The sequence below is a fragment of the Rhinolophus ferrumequinum genome, chromosome 7 (assembly GCF_004115265.2).
Source record: "Rhinolophus ferrumequinum isolate MPI-CBG mRhiFer1 chromosome 7, mRhiFer1_v1.p, whole genome shotgun sequence".
In the NCBI taxonomy this organism is placed as follows: Eukaryota; Metazoa; Chordata; class Mammalia; order Chiroptera; family Rhinolophidae; genus Rhinolophus; species Rhinolophus ferrumequinum.
Window position 1 is genome coordinate 46,649,489 of NC_046290.1, and position 22,939 is coordinate 46,672,427.

The following is a 22,939-nucleotide window of genomic DNA, read 5'->3' on the forward strand; positions in this document are numbered from 1 at the left end:
AGGAGGGAGCCGAGGCGAGCCGGCCGCCGCCCCTCGGCGGGAGGGGGCTGGCGGAGAGGGCGCAGTCGGGGTTTCAGGTTTCCTCCTGGAGCCGATGTCGGGCGCGGCGGCGGGCGGGCCGGGCCATGTGATGCCGGCCCGGCGGAGGGCAGGCCAGGGATCCAGTGGCAGCCGGCAGGCGCGGAGGGAGCGGAGGGAGCGGGGGCGGCCCTAGCCCGCGGCGCAGCCAGCCGGGCCGGGAGCGCGGCAGCGGCTCCGCCCCCTCCGCGCTGGCTGCCTCTGTGCAGCCGCCGGGCGTTGGCAGCTGCGGAGCGCCTTCCCGGCTCCGGGCGCCCTCGGGCAGGGCGCGGGGCGCAGCGCCTCTCTCGGACTGCGAGGCTGCGGGGGGCACAGCTCCAGGTAAGTGCTCCTTGGGTCTCCATCCCCCGCGTCTCTCTGCAGCTCTGGGCGGAAAACTTGGGCGATCACACGTGAATTCGCGATCGGGAGCTACTTTCTCCAGGGTCCAGGGGGACGCGAGGGTCCGCCGAGGTAGAGAGGGTGCTGCAGCCACGGCGGCTCGAGGGATGGCCGCCGCCTCCTGGTCCCTCGGGGACGGCAACAAGTGCAGAGGGCTGCACAACTCCGCGCGGCGGCGGCAGCAGCGGAGTGCGGGGTCGTTCGGCGGCGCACTGAAAACGCGGTAGGAGGTCCGTCGCCTCCGCGGTCCCGCTCTGGGACCTGGGATGAGTGGGTGGAAACCTGGCCAGAGCCCTTCGGGTGCCAGGGAAATAAATGACACTCTTGGGGGTGGAGAAGGGAGATCCTCGAAAGCTGGGCTCTCTCCTCCCCATTGGTGCCTCGGCTGCTGGGTTAGGGTGCTTGGCGGGACCTGGTCCCCAAAGAACGGACCAGACGCAAGCTCAGGACACAGGCCCTAACAGCTTTTTCGTGTGGGAACATCTGCTCTGTGTTAATCGGTATCTATAGCTGGTTAGGGGAGGTGGTCAGAATTTTGTCGGATTTCCTTATGCTTATTTTGTAGATTTGTTTGCCCCTTGAATACGTGGGGTGTGGATGGTGGTACCCTAACCTTACCGTGCTTAGACTTTTCACAAGGGTTGTAATGACGGCCCTGCACTTGGCCGAGGACATATCCTCGCCTGTCGAGGGCTGTGTGGAAGCTGGGTGCTCAGGCCGCCTTGGAAACCCAGGTCTGGTTTCCGGGACACCAATTAGATTTCTAGGAGAGAATCCATCTGCCTCCCTAGGAGCCCACAGCGTTCCCCGCATTGGTTACAGCTTGGTGGAGCGAGGAAAGGCTTCAACATCTGTGTTTGCGCAGCCTCTCCCTTATTGACCCCTGCCTGGGTTTTTACAAATCTCCGCAGACCTGGAATTATACAAGTTCACCAGCACACCCGCCTCAGCTGAGTGAGAAATATGGAGAAGTAAGACGTTTAGAAAGGACTGATCATTGGGGGTCGCACGGGTTCCCTGGTTTTCTGAAGCTTTCTCATCTAGTTGTTCCTAGGCCCTAAAGCTGTCAGGGAAGCAAATCCTGTTTTTACAACAAAAGCGAAATCAACACCTGTCCTTGTTACCTTCTGTGAGTTGTTCTTTGCACACGAGGATCCAAGCAGAGCGACAACTTTACCTGGGAAACTTTTTATATATATCTGCCCTGGGTTTTTGTATACACGTTCTTAAAGCACATAGGTATTTGCCTAATCTTAATTAATGGCCAAGCTAACCCCTTTGGAATATTTGGAGGAAAAGAAATGAATACTGCAAAAACCTTTGGAATTTTCTTATACAATGTAGTATTTCAATGTAACATTTTGATGTGGACTTACTTTCTGTGTGATTGTGTTCATTAACTTTGATCAAAGAGGAATTTTCATAGTATCGACCTCATTATTTAGTGGGTAGGGAAATTGAGGCACAGAGGTAGCTACTGGGTGAGTGACTCAGGCAAATGTCCTGGCTAATGGGACAACGGAGAACAGAGAATCAGTGTTTGCCCTGCTTTTGACTGTATTTTCCTCTTTATCAAAACCTGACTAACCAAGCACAAGTTATGTAACAGGTGTGTCTTTAGACTTTTCTTTGAAGCACCTGTCCTGTCTTTTAAGCAGTTTAGAAACACGTAAAGAGGAAAACAGTATAGGCATACCTCCGAGATATTTTGGGTTAGGTTTCAGAACCCCACAATAAAGCAGGAATCACAATAAACTGAGTCGTAATCTTTTTGCTGGTGGAGGGTGTTGCCATCAGTTTGTAAAAAAAAACAACAACAAAATGCAACATCTGTGAAATGCAATAAAGTGAAGTGCAATAAAATGAGTGTGTCTGTCGTTGGTAACTAAGATTCTATGAAATTTCATCAGGGGCCTCACTTGGGTTTCTCACCTTTTTAAAAAATCATGTGAACACTGCAGAAGAGTTTGGAATATTTTCTCATTGTGCTCTTATAAGAAACTACTGTTGTGGCTAAGACTTAAATTGGGCAGGATTTTCAGGTGAGCTCTGATACATGACCTCCTTTAGTATATGCCATGTGAGAAAAGGAAATGTGTTCTAAATAGGTATTAAAGCAAATAGTGGAATCTAATATTACTTCTATGTTAAACATTCTGTACAAAACTGGTAACTAGTATGTTGGTATTTAAGCTCTAACTTTCAGTCCTGCCAGAATTTATGACCTAGTGCTGACTCCCCAGAAAAGATTTATTGTATAAATGTTGGAAAACCCTTTATGATTGGGGCATGGCTGGATGGCACTGCCCAGATCCCAAACTACTCCCAGGCTGACTGTAATTTTATTATGCTCTAATCTACTGATCAGATATGACAGATCTGGTTTATGTAGGTTTTGTCTAATTGAATTTATATTTATGTTGCTTTAATGGAGCAGAGAAGCGATAGGATTTTTCCCCCCTGTGACCTTAAATAAGATTTGTCATGAAGAGATGGGTCAAGCCAAGCAACTCCTCTGAAGAGTTCTAAATTACAAACAGTGTTCTATTTGAAATGCACCAAATTCAGGGAATTTTGCCATTTTAGAATTGTCCTGTAAATATTCCACCTTGTAGGGTACAGATCCCTTAGGCAAAGCTGGGCTTAGCGCTATTTGTCTTAAGAAGTGCAAGTCAGGTCCTATACCACTAAGCATTTTGCCCTGATTGAATGTTGGTCTGTCATTTTGTGCAGTACCTACAATCCTTAGTTCTTTTGTTATTTATCCTGGTATTAAAAGTTTCCAAAAGCTCAAAGCATTGTTACTCTGCTGTTTAGCCATTTTGACAGTCATATCATGCTCCTCTTTCTATGAACTTTTTTTTCATTTATATTTATTCAGCAAATATTAATTGAGGCCCTACTATGTGCCTGGCACTCTTTTTTGCTTTGATTCTCTGGACTGTGGATTTCATGTCTAAGGTAATACTTTTGTGGTTTTAGAGTTTTTAGGATCTGTTGCATTTTGAGTGGGCTTTTGAATATTTGACACTAAGATATTTGGCTGGCAAAATGTCATGTAACTTTTTTATGTGATAGTACATCTTCTTAATTGACTGTAATTTTTCCCTTGAAATTCGATCTGAGGCACAATTATAATTTGTTTATTTCTACCATTACTGCTCCTGGACTTCTTCTCCTGGATAACCAAGATAATGAGATTTGACATCATTTTTTAATATGAGGGAAAGTAAAAAAGTAATATAATTGCATATTGGTCATTTGTTTCAGTGATCTTAGTTTTGAACACTTTTACCAGATATATTTTTATTAATCTTCAGAGATGCCTTCTCCTATTTTCATTTAATTTTTTCCTCAATTACCAACTTGAGGTTGGATTTCTGTAGAAAGTTCATGTAAAAGTAATGTTCCTTTAATAGCAGAGAAAATATCTTGCATCCACGAGGGAAGGACAACACAGGTGGAAATCGGCAGTGACACCTTCACTTTCCATAGTAGCATGTCCAGAAGAGACCCTTCTAAAACCAGCGCTCAAATAACATTCTGCCTATTTCAACTGGCAGGCTTTGTTTGGTATGCACATGATCATTTTGCCCTTTAAAAATGCTTAAAATATTAATACACTTTATATATTTCCTTCAAGTATGCATAGACGTTCCCTTAACTTAATAAATAGATGATCAAGAGATATGACATATATTAATGGAATTTATGGTTTAACTTTTCAGTTCATTATCAAACATCAATAATCATGCTTAAGGTGCTTAAGGCTTGCTCCTTTTCTTCCATCGCTTTAAAGAAATTATCTTTCATGAGCCATAACGAAGTGGTTAAGAGTGGTGATTCTGGAGCCAGACCGTCTCGTTAGACAGCCTCAGCTCTGTCCTGGCTGTGTGACTTCTCTCTACTTCGGGTGTCCCATTTGTGAAATGGGGATAATCGTTGTAACCTGTCCCCTTGGGTGGTTGTGAGAATACAATGAGTAAATTTATAGAGAGCCCTAGTAGTGCTTGGCAGAGCGTAAGTGTCAGAAAATGTTGGTGGTTATATTTGTAACAAATGGAAAATAGACATTTAAAAAAAGTAGCTTCAGCAGGATTCCCAGGTTTCAGAAGGCAGTGAGACGGCAGTGTGACCTCAGGGGAAAGCTCCCTAGGCTGAGAGTTTGAGGCTGGCATGGAGACAGCCAGCGACCTCTCAGCTGTGTAACCTTGAGGGGGTATGAGCCCTCTGTGGGTCTCAATTTCCTCATCTGGTAAAATGGAAAGGAGTAGACTTGATGGTCTCTAAGAACCTGCCAGTTCTAACATTCTATACCATCATGAACTTTCAAAGCGAGGAGAGCATTGGTCAGTTCAGCCTTTCCTGTCTTGGGCGACACTGCCAGGAATATACTTTCCACAGGCTTGGTACTGTGCTGGCAGTGGGCAGTCAGTAAACATTTGAAGGGATTATGAGCTATTACTCTGTTAACTTACCTTGACCACCAGCCAGTCATCAGGTTGAAATGACTGGGTTATCTTTCCAGACTTAGTCCAGAGAGATTTCAGAAATGCAAGTCAAGATCCCAGGCGTGCGGGTCACAGGCTACCCTGCTACCTCTCCTCTGAGGAGCCCCCCATGGGAAGAGGGGGCAGGGTGGCTCTGGGAAGAGGAAAGAAAAGTGGGATGAGTATTTCTGAATTTCATGATAAAAGTTTCCATACCTAATACACAAGAAAACATCACCATGAGCCTTCACAGGCATGTGGAAACTAAAAGGATTTGGAGCAAAGGAGGTCTTATTAAGGACTTCTGAGCCTGACTGAAGATCAAGAGGTTTTCATTGGGCTGGACAGTTCGGGCAAAGTCCCTCTGGGGTAAATTTCTGTCGTTCCCCTAATTACATTTGTTTATTGTCTGTGCATTGTCACCTGGTTCTTTGTCAACAGCCTTTTCTTGCCCTACCAGCCTTCTGGTTTGCTGAATGACTAGGTGTTAAGAGTTTCAAAGGTAGGGGGTGCTCAGTGATGAATGAGATTATGGGTTGTTTGAACCCCTAACCCAGGATTCCTCGCTTCCCTGTTCATCGGAATCACCTGAGCATCTCTCAGGTAGGCCTGACATAATTTTTTAAAATGATAATACAGCTGGCTTTGCCATCTACTTCCCCAGCCTTTAGGTGTTTCTGGCATTCTACATCTGAAAGGGTAATGCCTGCATTTTTTCTTTTTTTTCTTTTTCTTTTTTTCATGACTTTGTTGGGGAACTGTGTGTACTTCCAGGACTTTTTTTCAAGTCAAGTTGTTGTCCTTTCAATCTTAGTTGTGGAGGGTGCTGTTCAGTTTTAAGTTGTTGTCCTTTCAGTCTTAGTTGTGGAGGGCGCAGCTCAGCTCCAGGTCCAGTTGTCATTGCTAGTTGCAGGGGGCACAGCCCACCATCCCTTGTGGGACTCGAGGAATCGAACTGGCAACCTTGTGATTGAGAGCCCACACTCCAACCAACTGAGCCATCCGGGAGCTCAGCGGCAGCTCAGCTCAAGGTGCCGTGTTCAATCTTAGTTGCAGGGGGCACTGCCCACCATCCCTTGCGGAACTTGAGGAATCGAACTGGCAACCTTGTGGTTGAGAGCCCACGCTCCAACCAACTGAGCCATCCGGGAGGCAGCTCAGCTCAAGGTGCCGTGTTCAATCTTAGTTGCAGGGGGTGCAGCCCACCATCCCTTGCGGGACTCGAGGAGTCGAACTGGCAACCTTATGGTTGAGAGCCCACTGGCCCATGTGGGAATCGAATCAGCAGCCTTCAGAGTTAGGAGCATGGAGCTCCAACCATCTGAGCCGCCGGGCCAGCCCGCCTGCGTTTTCTCATGGTGTTTCTTTATGCTGTGGGCACTCACCTGTTCCCCGCTGCCTCCTGTTTTGAGCCCTCCACTTCCGTCAGTCAGGACTGGTAATTGCTTAATGGAACATGCTCTGTACTTTCTAACTTCTTTGACTTTGTTCACGATAGGCTCCTCTTCTTCACTAGCTAAAATATAGTGGCAGACCTCAGAGCTACTGTGTTTCCCCGAAAATAAGACCTAGCCGGACCATCAGCTCTAATGTGTCTTTTGGAGCAAAAATTAATATAAGACCCAGTATTATATTATATCATACCCGGTCTTATATTATATAAGACCAGGTCTTATATTATTTTTTGCTCCAAAAGTCGTATTAGAGCTGATGGTCTGGCTAGGTCTTATTTTCAGGGAAACACAGTACTGCAGGTTTGGTTCCAGGCCACCACAATAAACTGAGTTGTAATCTTTTGGCTGGTGGAGGATCTTGCCTTCAGTTTAAAAACAAACAAACAAACCAAAACCCAATCAAACAAACAAAAACCCACCTACCAACATGTCTGAAGCACAATAAAATGAGGTATGCCTGTATTCCAGTCCTTGAAGCAAGCTCAAACCATCTTTGACACGTTTGACCATCTGAGTAGTAACTGAGCTCTTTCCTTTCTGAACTATTATCCTTTTACTGGTACCGCTCATTTATCACTTTCCACCTGCGTCTGGCTCCATTATATGCTGCTGTGTTTAAGTCTTACCTTTCCAAACCTGACTGTAAGCCCATTGATGGCAGGGACCCTGATTTAGACTACTTTGGAGGGTGCTCAAAGTAGAATATACATATGTTGGTTGGTTAGTTATTTTGCTTAACTGTCATGGCAAGTCCTTCTGGTTTATAGCATCCCTGCAAAGGCGAATGGTGATGTTTTCTTGTGATTAAGATGGCCAGCTGCAAATAAGGGACTTGGGGGAGACTGCTAGTTTCTACCTTGTCTTGGGCAAGTAACTTAAACTTTTCGCCCCAGTTTTTACCTATTTCTCTCATAGGGTTGTTATAAGGACTCAATAAGATAGTCTATGTAAAGTGCTTAGCATGGAACCTGGGTAGAATACTCTCTCAGACAATGGCTTTCCTACTATGTGCTTCTAAACAGGGTTGTTGCTTCTTGATGTTCAAGTCAGCTCAGAATCACCAAGTTTGTTTTTACACATGTTGCTGCTGAACCCCATCTCCTCGTTCATGGACTTGTGCATTGGCTTCTTTGTCCCCTGAGTAGAACTTAATATTTCTCTCTTAAATTTATTTTCCTGTATGTGACCATTTGTTCTAGCCTCTCAAAGTCTTTTAGATTGTTTATCTGTAAACGTACCGTGTTCACTACGCTTTTTTTGTTCCATAGATTTAATATGTATTTCTTTAATCCTTAAGGAAGTAATGAAACTATTACCTAGGCTGAGACCTAGGGCAGAGCAATTTGGTGCATCTATACAAACCTCATTTCAAATCGATGCTTCATCAATTGCAGGTAGTGTTGTTCAATTAATTCTTATTTGTGCTCGCATCTGACTCTTCGTCTTCCATCTTGTCATCAGGATATACACTGTCTACCAACTCTGTGCCTTTATTCTATGGAGTTACCAGTATTAGTAACCCCACACTGAATGAGGTTATTCTCAAGTGACTTATTCTTGGGGAACCCACACTAGATCCAGGTAGCCACTGCGTCCTCTTGGAGGTACTCAGACATCAGCCCTTTCACATTCTGCTCTAGAATCTTGTTAGAATCAGCATGAAGCTCCTTCTGCGTATAGTATGTAGAATCTACTATAGATTTGATATCAGAAATTGAATGACATGTGCCTGTCTCCTGTATTTGAATCCTGTCATTCTCCACAGCTCCTGGTGGATTATAGTTGGGAAATCTCAATGGATTCTTTCCTATCCTTTCCAAATGGGAGGTCTTTGATTATTTCAATGAAGTGATGATCTCTTTGGGTAGTGATTTCGTTGACTGTTAATAAATTCTGGTGGAAATGGAATTTGGATGGAATGGAGTGGTGGGAGAATACCTTTATGTATAAGGAGCAGCTCATCTAACTCGAGCGCTGCCTTTCAAAGGAATTGCCGCCTTTGTAACTTCTCAAAAGTTCTCAAGGGATGGGTTTCTGGAAGTTGCTTTTATACCAGTTATCACATCCCTACAGACTTAGTCAGTTTCCAGTTGGCCACTCCCCCTTCTTGGTGGTAAGGGATAACACACAAGACCTATTACTGATGATTTAATAGGTTTTTAATTGATGGATTCTTAGGAGGAAGAAAATAGAAGTACTTCTCTTAAATTGCATGTTTCTTATTACACTGAGTTGTTATATACAATACTTATGCATTTTTCTCCCATTTATTAATCAGAAATATTGATAACTTGCTTATTGAATATAAAAAAGTGTCAAGACTTTAAAATCCCAGTCATGAGAATTGTAATTCTTCCTTGATCTTTAGTTAAGAAGGTTCCAATTTGAACAAAAATTGTGATGAGACAGTTGTTATGAAACAAATTGTTAAGGTTTCATGTCCTTGATTTTCAGTCTTATAAAAACACTTGAAAATCTTAAGGTGAAATAGGTTTCACATATAGATAACTGAGGCTGTTTTGCAATAAACGTGAATGCTCTAGTTTATCTTCATATCTGCAGAAAGTCCCAAATTAACTTTTCACTTGGCTCACTTACAAAAATGGGGCTGTGCTAGGGACAATTCTGCTTTACATGAACAGTTTAAGAAAAATCTCATCTTAATAGAAATGCCAAATGTAATTTGGGTATTGGTTTATTAGAAGGTCTTTTTTATTAAAAATAGGAATAAGCTTTTTTTTCCCTTTCGCATTTATAGTAGGAAGCTTTATGTTCACTGGCTGTTACAGCATCTGTGTGCAAAAGCAACAGCGGAAATTAGTAGAAGCAGACACAATGTCTGGATTTAAATGAATTTAAGAATAGCTTTTTTTTAGTGGGAGTTAGACATGATTGGTGTTTTGTGCCTTTCGTTTTAAAAATGGTAGTGTTCAGTTAATTATTCTTATTTGTACTACCATTTGACTAAGTTCAATAAGAAGGTTTTTAAAAGACAATTTGGGTGTTGCAAGAGTTGAACCAGAAGTAGAATTTGGGTTGAAATTTTAGCGCTGTGACTGACATAGCAGGTGAGCCATGTCACCTCTCTGGGCCCTGGTGACTTCATCTGAAACCCAAAGGTTGGGCCAAGCCCTTCTCCACGTGTGTGTCCCATCTCTCAAGTTCTGTGTTTCCATGGAGATAAGGATGATGTCTTAACTCTTTCTTGGATTATTAGCTTAATTCTTGGTACCCAGAGTTCTTTCAGACACTTGACTGGCAACATCTAAATTGTTCAGGAAGTTGGATTTGAAGACGCTGCTTTAGTGTTGCGTCTTTATAGGGAGAAATGATTGGTCATACCCTATGATTTCCCTGTGATGGCAGCTCCTATTATTGTTGTCTGAATGCTTCATGAGCAGTGAGGTGGAATCAGCCAGTAATAATCTCGTAATTATTTTTAATTGAATTCAAAGATGACTGAAAATGGTTTAATTTCATTTTAGCAGATGGAACTTAATGTACCTACCTCCATTTAGGCTGCGTGGAGAGTGTGCCCTGAAATTTATGGAATTTTTGATAAATGTCTAGATTTAGCAAAAATACGATTTATAGGGGTACTCTCTTTTCTTTCCCCTCCCTCTTTGCTTCTTTACTCACCATCTGTCTCACCTCCCCTTTTCTCAAGAAATTTGGTGATTTCTCTTCCTAAAAATGTAGCTAATTTCTAAAACCTCTAGTATTTCATGTAGCTCCTGACTAGTAATATGAAAGAAAACAAACTTGTGCTCATAAAAGAGATGACATTACAAGGCATGACATCCCTCGACTTCTCTCAGAACCTCAAGATAAACACATCTTGTTACATAGGTGATTGGGACATTAGGCATCATTGTGTTTGGACTTTTACTTCTGGATGTAACGGCTCTAAACCCTCTTATCCAGGTGTTCTTTCCAAAACATCTCCATCCCAGAGAGTTTGAGAGTTCTATTTGAGTTTCGAGCCTTCGCTGAGTTTGGATAGTAATTGCTACGAGGCAGGCATATTCTGGGTGCTGGAGGCTTAGAGATAAGAGGAAGGGGAGAAGCTTTTGAGGAACTCTCAGTGCCGCTCCATCAGCAGCCGTGAAAATAAATAAATATATTGCGATGTGGAGATGGTGTGGGGGAGGGTAGTCTCGGCAGCCTGAGTGAAGGCATCTTTCTGGGAGCCATACCCAGTATAATAGCAGTCAAAGGATTGTCCAGTTTTTGTGTGTGTTGTTTAGTTGTTCTAGTGTCCTAAATACAACCTATATTGTAAAGATGTATCTGCTTCAGTGATGGTATAAAAACAGAAGTGAATTTAAGAAATGGACAGTTTAATGAAAATCTGTATACTTCATCTCAGTTCATAAATATAATTGTAGTGAATATCTTTCAGATATCAAATTCAACCACAAACTCTTGCACTTGCTTTAAAACTTTTTTTTGTATATAATTGTTGCCAGTAATTTTAAAGACTCTTTTTAAATCTTGGCTTATAAATAAATTAAACATAGCAACTATTTGGCAGGAGAGAGAAACTTCGATATTATCAAACAGAAAAGACTATTCTTTTGTATTTCAATTTGCTTTGGCTGTTTGTAAGGATGTTTCGTCTTAAATTTGTATAGAAAAACCTAGCTTTGTAGATAATTATTTTTCTAACTATGTTTTCACTCTCAAGTATCTAATCTCACAGAATTCTGGAGATATTTGGTCAAAGTCTTGGTGTTCTGCTGGACTGTCAAGAGCGAACTGATTCTAAAGTTTCTGTTGTTGGGGCAGCTCTCCAGTTCAGGGCTAAGCCCTCCACAGCTCTGAATTGCGTTGAGGGCCACAGCTTTCGCCAAAGCTAAATGAGGGGAGGCAAATGATAGTGCCTTATCTTGCCTTAGAGACATTGAAGGGTGCAGTTGTAAATATGGTGAGTACATGCCAGTTATTTATTTATTTGGGGCCACAGGATCATTTGAACAGCTTATTACTTAAAAATTAAAACAAAAATCCCTCTGTGCCCCAATTGAATTTTACTAAACTTATGGAGCATTTAAAGTCGCGTAGCATTTAGAAGATACTAATCAAATGAATCACCACCTCATGTGTTGTTTTGACAGGAAGTGTATCACATCTCAATAATTTCCTTAAAATTTTTTCCTGCCAGGTGCCTGTTTTCTTCTTGCTAACTTATTCCCATAGAATTCCAAATATGTGGTTGATTTCCCTACTGGTACACTTTCACAGTTCCTTTTCCTTTGTTTCCTTCTTTAGAGTAGCTAGCCTATTTTTGTTTGTGTTGAATTTAAGACTTGTTACAGAGCAGAGAGAATGAGTAGCTATTTTGGAGACCAGTGACGTCCAGCCAGGATGCCTCTTTCTGGTGAGCTGATGTTGGCTCCAGCACGTAGGATTTTATAAAATAGATGTTAAGACGTGCCTGTTGACAGACCTGATCAAAGGCCAGATGTACATGAAGTATTATTCTTCATGGAGTCATCTATGGAAAGATGAGAGGGAATTTCCATTTTCTATTTCATATGTATACAATTGAACACAAGTTTTTAAATGAGCTACCTTGAAATAAAACACATTAAAAAATAAATTGGTCTCTATGATAAGATATACGAGGCAATCTGAAATGAAGTTTCCACAGCCGCTGACGGAGGAGTGGACACACAGGTCACCCCTCACAGGGCAGCGAGGCGGCAGCTGCTCGGGGAGATGTTGGGTGAGAGCTTGGAGGTGCTCAGAGTTGGGGGCTCTGGCAGAGAGGCGGAGGCAGCAGACGAAGCAAACTTTCTTGGCCTGTAGCAGCATCTGGTGGAAGTGGGTGCAGAAAACATCTCCTTTTTCGAAATTAAGAAATTACATGGATGTGTGCAAAGAAGAATTCTTACTTAGTTCAGTAACTTGCACAGCTGTTGGGAACATTCATGTATTTGCCTTTGGATATTTGGGTCAGGGTATTTCTGACTAGTAAACACATATAATAACTAAACTTATGTACATTTCGTTACACAAGAAAAAACACTTTTGTAAATTGTGTTGATTTTTATCAGTGAGTTATCAGCCATAGCACTTTTTGTAGTCCGCCGGGCATATATATTTCGTGTGACTTAAATCTAATGATTAACTAACTGCTTGCTTGCTTTGCTAGGATAAGTTGATGGTTTATAGTCTTTACATTCTTTATTGAACATAGAATCATTGCATTTTAAGTACAAGTAGGCAGCAGGTAATTTCTTTTAAATAAAAGTGACAGTGGTTTCTTCCATCGGCAATCTTTCTTTACTTGTAATGTGGCATTACGAAGTGTAGATAGTGAGACTTACCACACTAGACATATAAAGGCATATAACTTTGCAGTGTATCCCATGTAACACTGAAAGCTACAAATAAACTTTTAAGAAGGCATGCTTGTAGGGGTTGACATTTGTGCAAATTCAGGCGTTCCTTTTATACACATCAGTATAAACTTCTAACGGTGCTTAGGAAATTAATTTTCTACATTGTTTCTTCACATTTGTGCTCTTTTCTTATTTAGGAATAACAAATTGTGTGAAAAAAATGCCATTTATTGGCAAACCATTCAATCACGTAATTAATGTTAATAAAGTCAGTGTTCTATTTTCATATTGTATCTTATTAGCAGGGCTGAATGTCCAAACCAGAATATGGCTAAGGAGATGCATACATAGAAAATAGCTAGTACTTTTGGAAATGGCAAGTGTAGGACACTGGCCCTACAATATACGCAGTGACAAGGGGTGGTGAGCGGTACCCGGGCGGAAACTCTGCACTCTGGCCCAGGCTCCTGCCCCTCAGTACAACTCTTTTCCTTGGATCCTTCTCTTCATTTCTCTTGCAGGGGTCAGGCAGGCACCTAGCCACATGTCCATAAGTGACACTCATACCCCAGTTCTCATTGATCACCTTCTGTGAGTCCATGAGCAATATCGGGGGTGCCAAAAAAATGTATTCAAGTGGACACTTTGGTCAACGTTGCTCAGGCAATAGTTTGCAGTCATCAGAAGTGTCTGGACACTGATGGTAATCACTTTGAGCGCCTCTTGTAATTGCAGAAGTCAAACGTGACTGGTATTCATCTTTTGTTATCGGTATACATTGAGTATTACAATTTTAATACAGTTTTCCTTTCTTAAAACGTGTATACATTTTTTTGGCACCCTGTGTATATAAATAGTTGCATGTATGATATGAAAAGCCACTAAGAAAACTAAACAGCTTTGTTAAAGATATTTTGTGTACCTTAGATCAGAATGCCATTTAACTCGCAATTAGTTTGGCAGAGCTTTGGTGTTTATAGTGCCAAAGAAAATTTCAGCCAGCAGAGGTCAAATGATCATGTAATCTGTTCAAGCAGAACTTTCTTCTGTATTACTAATGTTAACAAAAATTAGGAAAAAATTCTCTGTCACCTAAAGATTTATTAACAGGTCACATTTGCTTAAAATGCAGTTGCTCTCATTTAGAGTCTCAAAATCAGACTTGAAATTGGGGTGCAGACCTAGTTGAACTTTAGATGAATGTTTTGCACTTCCAGTTTCCTCATCTATGACATGGGGATGATACCAGCCCTCTAGAGAAAACTAGGTGGTTTGCCAATCAAATTAAGTTATAGATGGAAATACTTTGGAAAGTTTAAATGATATATAAATATAAAACCAAAACCTAAAAAAATTATAGCTCCATTTGTCAAAAGTTATTTATGGCATAAATTTGCTATTGCTGTAAACGTACATGTGGAAAAGCAGTGAACATGATCAATTGGTACAATGACAGCGCCTACATCTTTTTAATTTAGCACATTTGCGTTCAATAATGTGGAAGAAAAACGTGGAGCCAATTCAGATTAGGGGAGAGAAGCCTCAGAGGCCTGTTGTGTAAGAAAAGGGGCTAATGACAGGCCATGTGCTGGAAAACGACTGTTTTCCTTTCCTTCTGTTGTTTAGCTAGAGTATGAAGCCACTTGAGAGAAACCTTGAGTGAGGCATTTTATTAAACCATGAATCCCCCTTTCAGGAAAAATACTACCCAAAGGAGGTTTTTGTGAGTACTTCTCATATTGGTGGGAAAGTATACATTTAAATTGTTTGTAAATGTTTACCTCACTCCCTCATGAATAAATAAAGTTTCACGGGCCTGAAACATTAATCTCTCTAATCCTTCAAAGCCAGGGACAAAATGACGTTTTTCTCTTGGACTGGTGGTTATAATGAAAAGGTGATGGCAGGGTAAAGAACTGTTTTTGCTCATCTTATCTGGATTTGGAGTCATGGTCAATTCTGACCATAACACAGTATCTTACTGATTCTCCATACTAGACATACTTGGGGTTGAGTACACATTGATTATTCTAGAGTCTTGAGTTTTGATGCTTCTTTGGGAAGGATCTGACTTTTTAACACTAAAAAAAAAAAAATCTCACATTTAGAACTTATAGAGGGAGGGCAGAAAATGGGGACTTCTCTTAATAATTACCTTAGCACATGATGGCCATAGATCATAATAGGTAGAGCCACTGTGTAAATGCCTTTAAGTTGGCAAAATGAAGCTTACAAGGTTTATCCAACTATCCAAGCAGTCCCGGTAGCACTTGAGGGCTGTGTCACAGGGAGTGTCTGGTGAAATTTTCATCAGCTATAGAAAGGCCTCTTTGTGTAATTTGGTTTGAGTTCTGGAGTTTGATGGTAATGAAGCCGATTACCCTAAGTCAGTTGCTTTCGCTGGGTTCAGCACCCTGCTTGTTATCCTTGGTTCCTACAGCAACCTCATCATCTCTGTTTTATAGATGAGGAAACTAAGGAGATATGAGAGCCTGCTGTAGGTCCAGCAGTTTATTGATCCCTGGTCTTTGGAACTTCTTTCTCTCTTCACTTCCTTTCTGTCACTCAAAAGCCTTAGAGGGGGAAAAATCCAGCTTGTCCACATGTAATAGAGACCAGAAGAGCTTATGCGCTAATCAACGGAACTGAAAAATTTTCACTGCTGCTGCATTTTCAGACTTGACTTCATAGTGAAACTAAGTGCCTCATCTTTTATACTTGTCACAAGCTGCATTAGACACTTGTCTCTGTTTGAGGACATGGTTTACATAGCTTGTCATCCTGAATCTTTCCAGGATGAAAAATAGAAATTAAAAATCTTTTTCCCATAGAGTCTAATATGCTGTTTGGTTAAGCATGACTTCCAAGTCCATCCTTATTTCCTAGAGGAAAAGATTCAGATGAAGTGCAGTATTCTAGACCCAGAATTCTGACCTCTAAATTCCTGTACTTTTTCCCAGCACTTTTTATGCATCCCAACAGCCTGTTTGCATTTTAAATGTGTTGTGTTTTGAACCTCAAGGTGACTTTTCATTTAGTCACTCCCAAGGATTTATCTGTTTGCTTTTGTTCTGTTCTCTACCACTCTGCGCTTGTTTTTTTATTGACCTTGATTCTGTCCCCTTGGGCCTTCTCAGTTTCCAGTGGCATCCCAAGGGTGGGCAGTAGCCATGCCTCCCCTTGTCCCCGCCTGGCTAGGGTGCAGACAGTAAGCGGGGTACATTTTCTGCAGAGAAACACTTAACATGGATTTTAGTTAGCGTGGTTTGACTAGCACCATGCACCAGCAATTCTAAACGATGTCTGTTCATGTTACTTCTCCCCCCAAAGTTCTTCTGTTGGTCTAAGTTCTGAATAATTATTGCAGTCACTGTTACATTTTAACAATACCTATGTAAGCTTCAAATTAGCACATTTTAATGACTTATCCTTTAATAAACATTGTATTCAACATGGAATTTAATTCAGACAACTCCCAGGTATATAGTTGGTGCCCAACAAGTGCTACAAAAATTTGTCTTGAGAGCAAATTAACAAAGATTTGGCATCAGTCAGCTTTGCTTCAGGTCCAATTTGTGTATCCTTAACAGTACATTCAAGTAGTAGATTTTGAAATAAGCAATGATAATAAATGATGGTAAAAACCAAGAAAATTTGAGTTACTTTAATTCTGTCGTTCTGTGTGACCAGTTGGAGTTTTTGTGTTTAAAACATAAAGCAGTAAAACAGAGTGAGAGTTGTGAGTTTTAATATTTTTGTTTCATAAGTGAACATTTTATATTTGGAATGTTTTATTGAATTTGAATAATATCTTTCAAATTGAAATTGTAAATTGTTTTGGAACTAAAAGATGAAGAAAAAGTGTTATATGACTGGCACAATTTAGTAGCTGCCTTCATTGTATCTGTGGAAGACATTTAAAAGTTTTATGTATGTGTGCCTTTTTCTTTTTTTTTTACTGGTATGATTATGTATACGTAGTTCAAGAAAATAAGATTTGTCACTGCATTTCTTTTCTGGTCATTATTATGCATTTAAAAATTATTACTGAAATATTGTTGTATAGAAGAGGGGATATTAAATGACCTTTAGGTATCAAACATACTAGGTGTGCCGCTGTTTGGATCACTCTAAATGTTGCTCTTGTATCTCACCATCATGTGCTATCTGCAAAGTTAGTGAGAATCTCGGTTATAGAGAAGCATTTAAACTAGTAGACCCTGAGTTAATTTTTGTGGAATTCTTCCTGTGGTTTCTACTATATTCCTTATGGTTCAGGCTTCCCCATTTCTCCGAATTACTGTAATGGCTTCCTAACTACCGTCCCTGCTTGCAAGCTCCCTCTACCTGCCTGCATCCTCCTGCCTCCCGCCACTCACACTATCCATCTTCCACTCTGCTTTCAGAGTGCAGTTTCTAGAATACAAACCCCAGGATGTCAGTTCTCTGCTTGGAATCCTTCACTAGTCCTCATGACCCTTCATGGTCTGGCGCCTGCATTCGTCCCTCTCCTTCCCTCCTGCCACAGATCTCTGGGAGCTCCCTGAACACACCTTGCTTTTCTGCTTTCGCACTTTTCCATCTGCCCGCCATTCCTTTTCTCCTCATTTCCCTACTAACTGCAAACACCTGGCCAACTCCTGATTTTCTGGGGTCTGGCTCACTTACCCTTGTCCTGTGTGCCCTGTAAAGACCCATGTACACCTTGTCATGGCACTTACTGCTCCTTGTCATCACTGGTAGGTGTTGTCTTTTATCTGCCCCACTAGACCACAGGCTCCTAGCACCTAGCTCAGTGTCCGGTGCAAACTGGGTGTTCTCAATAAATACTGCATGAATGGATAGACTGACAGCCACAGATTCCAGCCAGCGGAGTTACAGTGTACGTTAAAGGGTCTGTGATCCAGGACAGTACTTTTTAGCTTAGAATCCCAAATCTAGCTGGTCATTAGAACCACCTGGGGGAATTTTGAACTACATTTTCCTGAGCACTGAGATCACTTGAATGAAAATCATTCAAATTGGCAAGTAGGACCTGGAAATTTATATTAAATTCCACTGGTATGAATTTTTATGCTTAGGAAACCATGAAAATCATTGTTAATTATTCCTATTGCTTTCTCTCTATCCATTAGCTTGCCATTGCATCCAATACAGAGATTTTAGAAGCCTTTCAGAGTTTCTTCTGTATTAGAAAACTTGTTTATCCTTTTGGTTTACAGAGGACTTCTATTTAATATCTCATTTAGTCCTCAATGATTCTAGTAGGTAGGAAGGTGGGTCAGATTTTATTTTAAAAACCAGGAAATTGGAACTCAGAAATGTTAAGTGATTTGATCATATATTTTTTAATGGTGTTTACACAATTAGGTGTCATGCGGGACCTCAGCTCCCACTCCCCGCACAAGAACGCAGGATCTGGTGAGGCCAAAAAGGAACACCCACGGAGCCATAGGTAGGGGAGTCATACCACTATATTCTCGCTGGCGGCTGGTTGGAGACACAGGAAGCAGGAGCCACATGATCCGCAATCTGCCGTCTGCTTCTCTGCCAACCAACCAACCCCCTAGCGCAACCACTGCAGTTATATTAGTGGCTAATGGCTAACTGGTTACGGCTGATGGCCAACTAGTCACAACTGATGGCCATCTACTGCCTGAGCCAGTACCTTTCCACGTGAGGTCAAGAGCCTGGAAACTGCTGTCCTGGCTCTGTCCCCACACTCCACCACTACAGGGTCTCCCCTCATAATCTATGCGACAGGCATCTTCTGCGAGGGGCCCTGTGTCAGGAACCCAGCTCACAAGAAAAAGTTTCAGTCCGGTTCAAGTAATGTCCAAGGGGGTGTCCCTCGATGTTCACCTACTTTCTGGGCACAGCCAGGGTTTCTCAGGGTACTGCCAGTCTTTCTGGGCACAACTAGGGTTTCTCAGGGTACCACGCTGGAACAATAGTGGCTCACAGCCAAGATGCTTACATATTCTCCATGGTGGTCAGTCGAGACACAGGAAGCAAACATCTGCCTGTACCCAACAAGGGGTCTTCCTGCACCACAGTCTCGCTGGCAGCCAGGTGAGACACAGGAAGCAAACATCTGTCTGTACCCAACAAGGGGTCTTCTTGCACCACAGTCTCGCTAGTGGCCGGGTGAGAAACAGGAAGTAAATATTCACCAGTACCCCAACATGGTGGTACGTTCCCAAGCAAACAGTCAAGTGGTCCATCAAATCAGGGATGAAAGGCAATTCCCCATAGTCCACAGTCATTCACCAGGACTGTGTGTTGGCCTCACAATGTGTGCCCTCTCCACACAGCGAGGGCTCCAAGTCCTCCCCAACCTGGTGGTGAGGGATGACCTTGACCTCACCCGTATCTTCCACCGAGGACTCAGCAAGCGTTTCCTCCTGAGACGACAAGTCCCGCATCCGGGCTGCATCAGCAAGCACTTCCCAGCCCACACAGCCGCAAAGACCTTTGCTTTCTCCAGCCTATGCTTGTTGGAGAACCATCCACGTCTTCCCACCCCTCCACAGGGGTCCAGCTCTCAGGCACCAGCTCCTCATGGGCTTCCTGAGACTGAGTGTTCATACGCACAAACTCCTCCACCGCCCTTCGGAGAGTTTTGGCCAGCACTGTACCTTGCTCGCTGCGCCATATGTCGCACCAGAACACAGGACATGGTGAGGCCAAAAAGGAACAACAACGGAGCCATAGATAGGGGAGTCATACCACTATATTCTTGCTGGCGGCTGGGTTGGAGACACAGGAAGCAGGAGCCACACAATCTGTAATCTGCCATCTGCTTCTCTGCCAACCAACCAACCAACCAACCAACCCCCTAGTGTAGCCACGGCAGTTATATTAGTGGCTAATGGCTAATGGCTAACGGGTTACAGCTGATGGCCAACTAGTCACAGCTGATGGCCATCTACTACCCGAGCCAGCACGTTTCCACCTGAGGTCGAGAGCCTGGAAACTGCTCTCCTGGCTCTGTCCCCACACTAGGTAATTAAGGTTCTCAATAACTAGCATTTTTCAAAATTCAGAAGTGATGGAATTTCTTCTCAGGTTGTTTCCTAAAAAATAGGCAAAGTAAACATGAAGCTTCTGTAGAAATGGCATACTCCAGTGGTTAAGAGTACTGAAAATCTTATTTTGACTAATTTTAATTTTGAACAAAACTTAAAATGGAATTTTAATATCTTTGTGTGATCCTTCCTCAGAAAATATGACAATGTATTAGAGAAAATGAAGTATTATAAGTCATTTTGGATGTGCTATTATGACTAATAAAACTTAATGTAGACGTTAAGAAAGAGCCATTTTGAATAAAAGTTTTGCCTTAAATTCTTGTAATAACTTCATCTCCTTTTTATTCTCCATTTCCCCCTAAAATTCTTGTGTATCTTCATTTCCCTGCTTATTTTTTCTGAGAAGAGCCTGGGGAGTCTCAGCAGTATCTGATGTTCCTGTGATTTTGATTAATTTTTTTCCTCTCTTTCTCCTCCATCCTCCTGGCATTTACTGTCCCCTGGGTTGGGCCGTCGATGTTTGTGGACACTGGGTGTCTACAGAAATGCCCACCTGGAATCTGCATCCTTGTTTCTGGTACCATATTTAAACATTGGCAAAGGGCAGCTGCTAATGATGTGACTGGCACAAATGCTGACATCTCAGACTCGGTGTGTGTGTGTGTGTGTGTGTGTGTGTTTGAAACTGAGCCTGTTGCCTCCCCAATTCACTCAAAATGGCTCCTCCTCAGGCCTCTTCTGCCTAGTTGTTGGCTCCCTCCTCTAAACCAGAAGCCTGAGAGTCTGGTTTTCCTTCTCTCTCTCTTTTACCAGAGGGGTGACTTTACCTTTTGAACAGGCCTTCATTCTATCACATTGGCTCCATGCTGCATTGCTGCCGGTCAGACCCTGATTGTACCTGATCTGGATTGCTGCCATGCTCCCTGCCGTTGACTTGGCTCCCTGGACAGCCATTTCCTGCACTGCCACCAGAATGACCCATCTGAAAACAGAATGGATCCTCCTTGGATAGGACTTTCCGTAGCTCTCCATTCCTTCATGAAAAAGCTTCAAGATTCTTCTTCTATCATTCAAAGCTTTCCAGCATTTGTGGCCTTTGCAGCCACATCCTTCAGTGCTCCCTCTCTCCAAGTCTGTGCTCCTGTTGTGCTCACTGGACATATCCTGCTGACCCTGTCCTCTCTGCCTTGGCTCTTTTGTCTCCTTTGCCCAAAACAGCCCTCTTTTCTGCTTCTGGCCCTAATGATCAATATGCCAGTCTCCTTCACCTGGCTAACTCCTACTCTTTAAGAGGTCGTTCGAGGTGTTGTTTAGGAAACTTCTTATCCCTTTCTGTATTCATTCGAATACAGTTGAGGTACTTTAAAAAGACTTAAACAGAGGCTTAAACAAGACAAGAATTTCTCGTATGTAAAAGTCTAAGCTGGAGAGTAGGGTGGCTCGGTCTCCGGTTATCCAGGGACCACCTTCCTTCAGTCCTGTGCTCTGCCATCCACAGGGCATTGTCCTCGTCAGCACGATTGCTGCTGGCTCACCACCCTTCATGTGCATCCAGCCAGGACAAATAGGAAAGAAACTGTGGAGAGCGTCCTCCTTCCTTGGGAAAGCCCGACTCAGACATTGTGTGCATTGCTTCTGTTCACATCTCGTTAGCCGAAACTTTAGCGTCTGCCCACACCTAGCTTCAGGGGAAGCTGGGTAATCGTCTTTAGCTCAGCACTGTCTAATATAATGTGAGCCACATTTGCACTGTAATGTTTTCTAGTAACTTTGTTACATTAAAAAGAAACAGGTGGAAAAAACCCAGTGTACTCAACCCAATGTATTATCTAAAATATTATCACTTCAACGTGGAGGACTAGTCACTTGGGGCTCATGGCTACCATATTGGGCAGTGTAGCTTTAGCTTGTTGCTCATGTGTCCGGCTAAAGCTGAAGGATCCTACCACTAAAATGAAGGGGATATCTGGAGTCAACTGGTAGTCTCTGTCACATCCATTCTTAACTAGTCTCTACTGGCCCCATACCAATTTGGTGCTAGTAGTTGGTATTGCTCATGAAACATTGTGTGTGTGATTATCTGTTTTAGTCTGTTGTTCCCACGGATTGAGCATTTTAAGGTGAAGATTGAGTTTTCTTTTCTCTAGGACTTGGTCTAGGATTTGGCAAATTTTGATTACCTGATAAATGTTAAGTGAATAAATAAAGTGAATGGGGATTTCATTTACTTCCTCAACTGTTCGTATTATTCCTAGACAAATGCTTGTGATTTTCCTCCCTGATGTGGGTAATCCTCTTTCCTGTGCATCAGAAGTTATAGCATTCTTGGGATAAATTTACTTTGATTTGTTTGGTAAGTTTGGCATGAACTCACATCCAGAGATGCTTTTGGTTGGCATCCACATTCTGATATAATGGCCACATTCTGGTTCCGTGAATTATGTTTTGGAAAATATGCCCAGTGTCCAGAAAATTCATTTTCCATGAAACAGTGAATCTTCTGTGGAGGGTGCCTCTCCGCTGTGAAAGAACAGGATGGAACTGTTTGCATAGAACCCCTTACATTGCGAGTTCCTGCTCAGCTCTTGGGGAAATGTACCATTTCCAGGAAATATTATTATAAATAATATTTGCTGCTAGAAGGCAGAGGCAGAGGATAATATTGTACTAACATTGTATGTAATATGAAATATTGTACGTAATATTGTAATAATATGAAAAAGTCAACAAGTAAGCGAAACTTATTAATGGTTCCTAGAATTAAATGAAACATGAATGCAGCTTCTCATTAAATAGAGGACTGCATGTTTCCATAAACAAGTTAAATTCTAGATGTTACAGGCTGTTTCTCTCTCACACAAGCCTGTCTTGCATCCCTCAGTGTCAGGTGGCTGCAGGAATACTTTTGAGATGTCATGGTTCTTCTCCCTCAAGAATGGAGGGCAGTGAGAGGAAGGGTAAGTGCGCAGGGCTGTGTTTCCTCCTCCATTTTTCATTAATAGCGTCCCATAATCCCATCTCTCAACCTCCCACCACCTGCAAACGGAAGCTTCGAAGTGGCTATTGGGATGATTTTCCTAGGCTAGTCATTCTTTGGGGAAGCATCTCATTTCAATGAGGCAGTGGCATCCTTCAGGAAAATAACATTTATAGTGGCA

The 22,939-nt window shown here is 42.3% G+C and overlaps 1 protein-coding gene across 4 annotated transcripts in view; it reads left to right on the forward strand.

The window, feature by feature from the left end:
• The first annotated feature begins 273 nt into the window (after nucleotides 1–273).
• ARHGEF28 (Rho guanine nucleotide exchange factor 28) overlaps nucleotides 274–22,939 on the forward strand; it is a 284,986-nt gene continuing 262,320 nt past the window's right edge. For 3 of the 4 annotated variants that reach the window (XM_033110869.1, XM_033110870.1, XM_033110871.1), the window contains exon 1: nucleotides 274–399. The gene's annotated coding sequence lies outside the window, so the exon portion shown is untranslated. The remainder of the gene's footprint in view (nucleotides 400–22,939) is intronic. The other variant, XM_033110872.1, reaches the window with a different exon arrangement.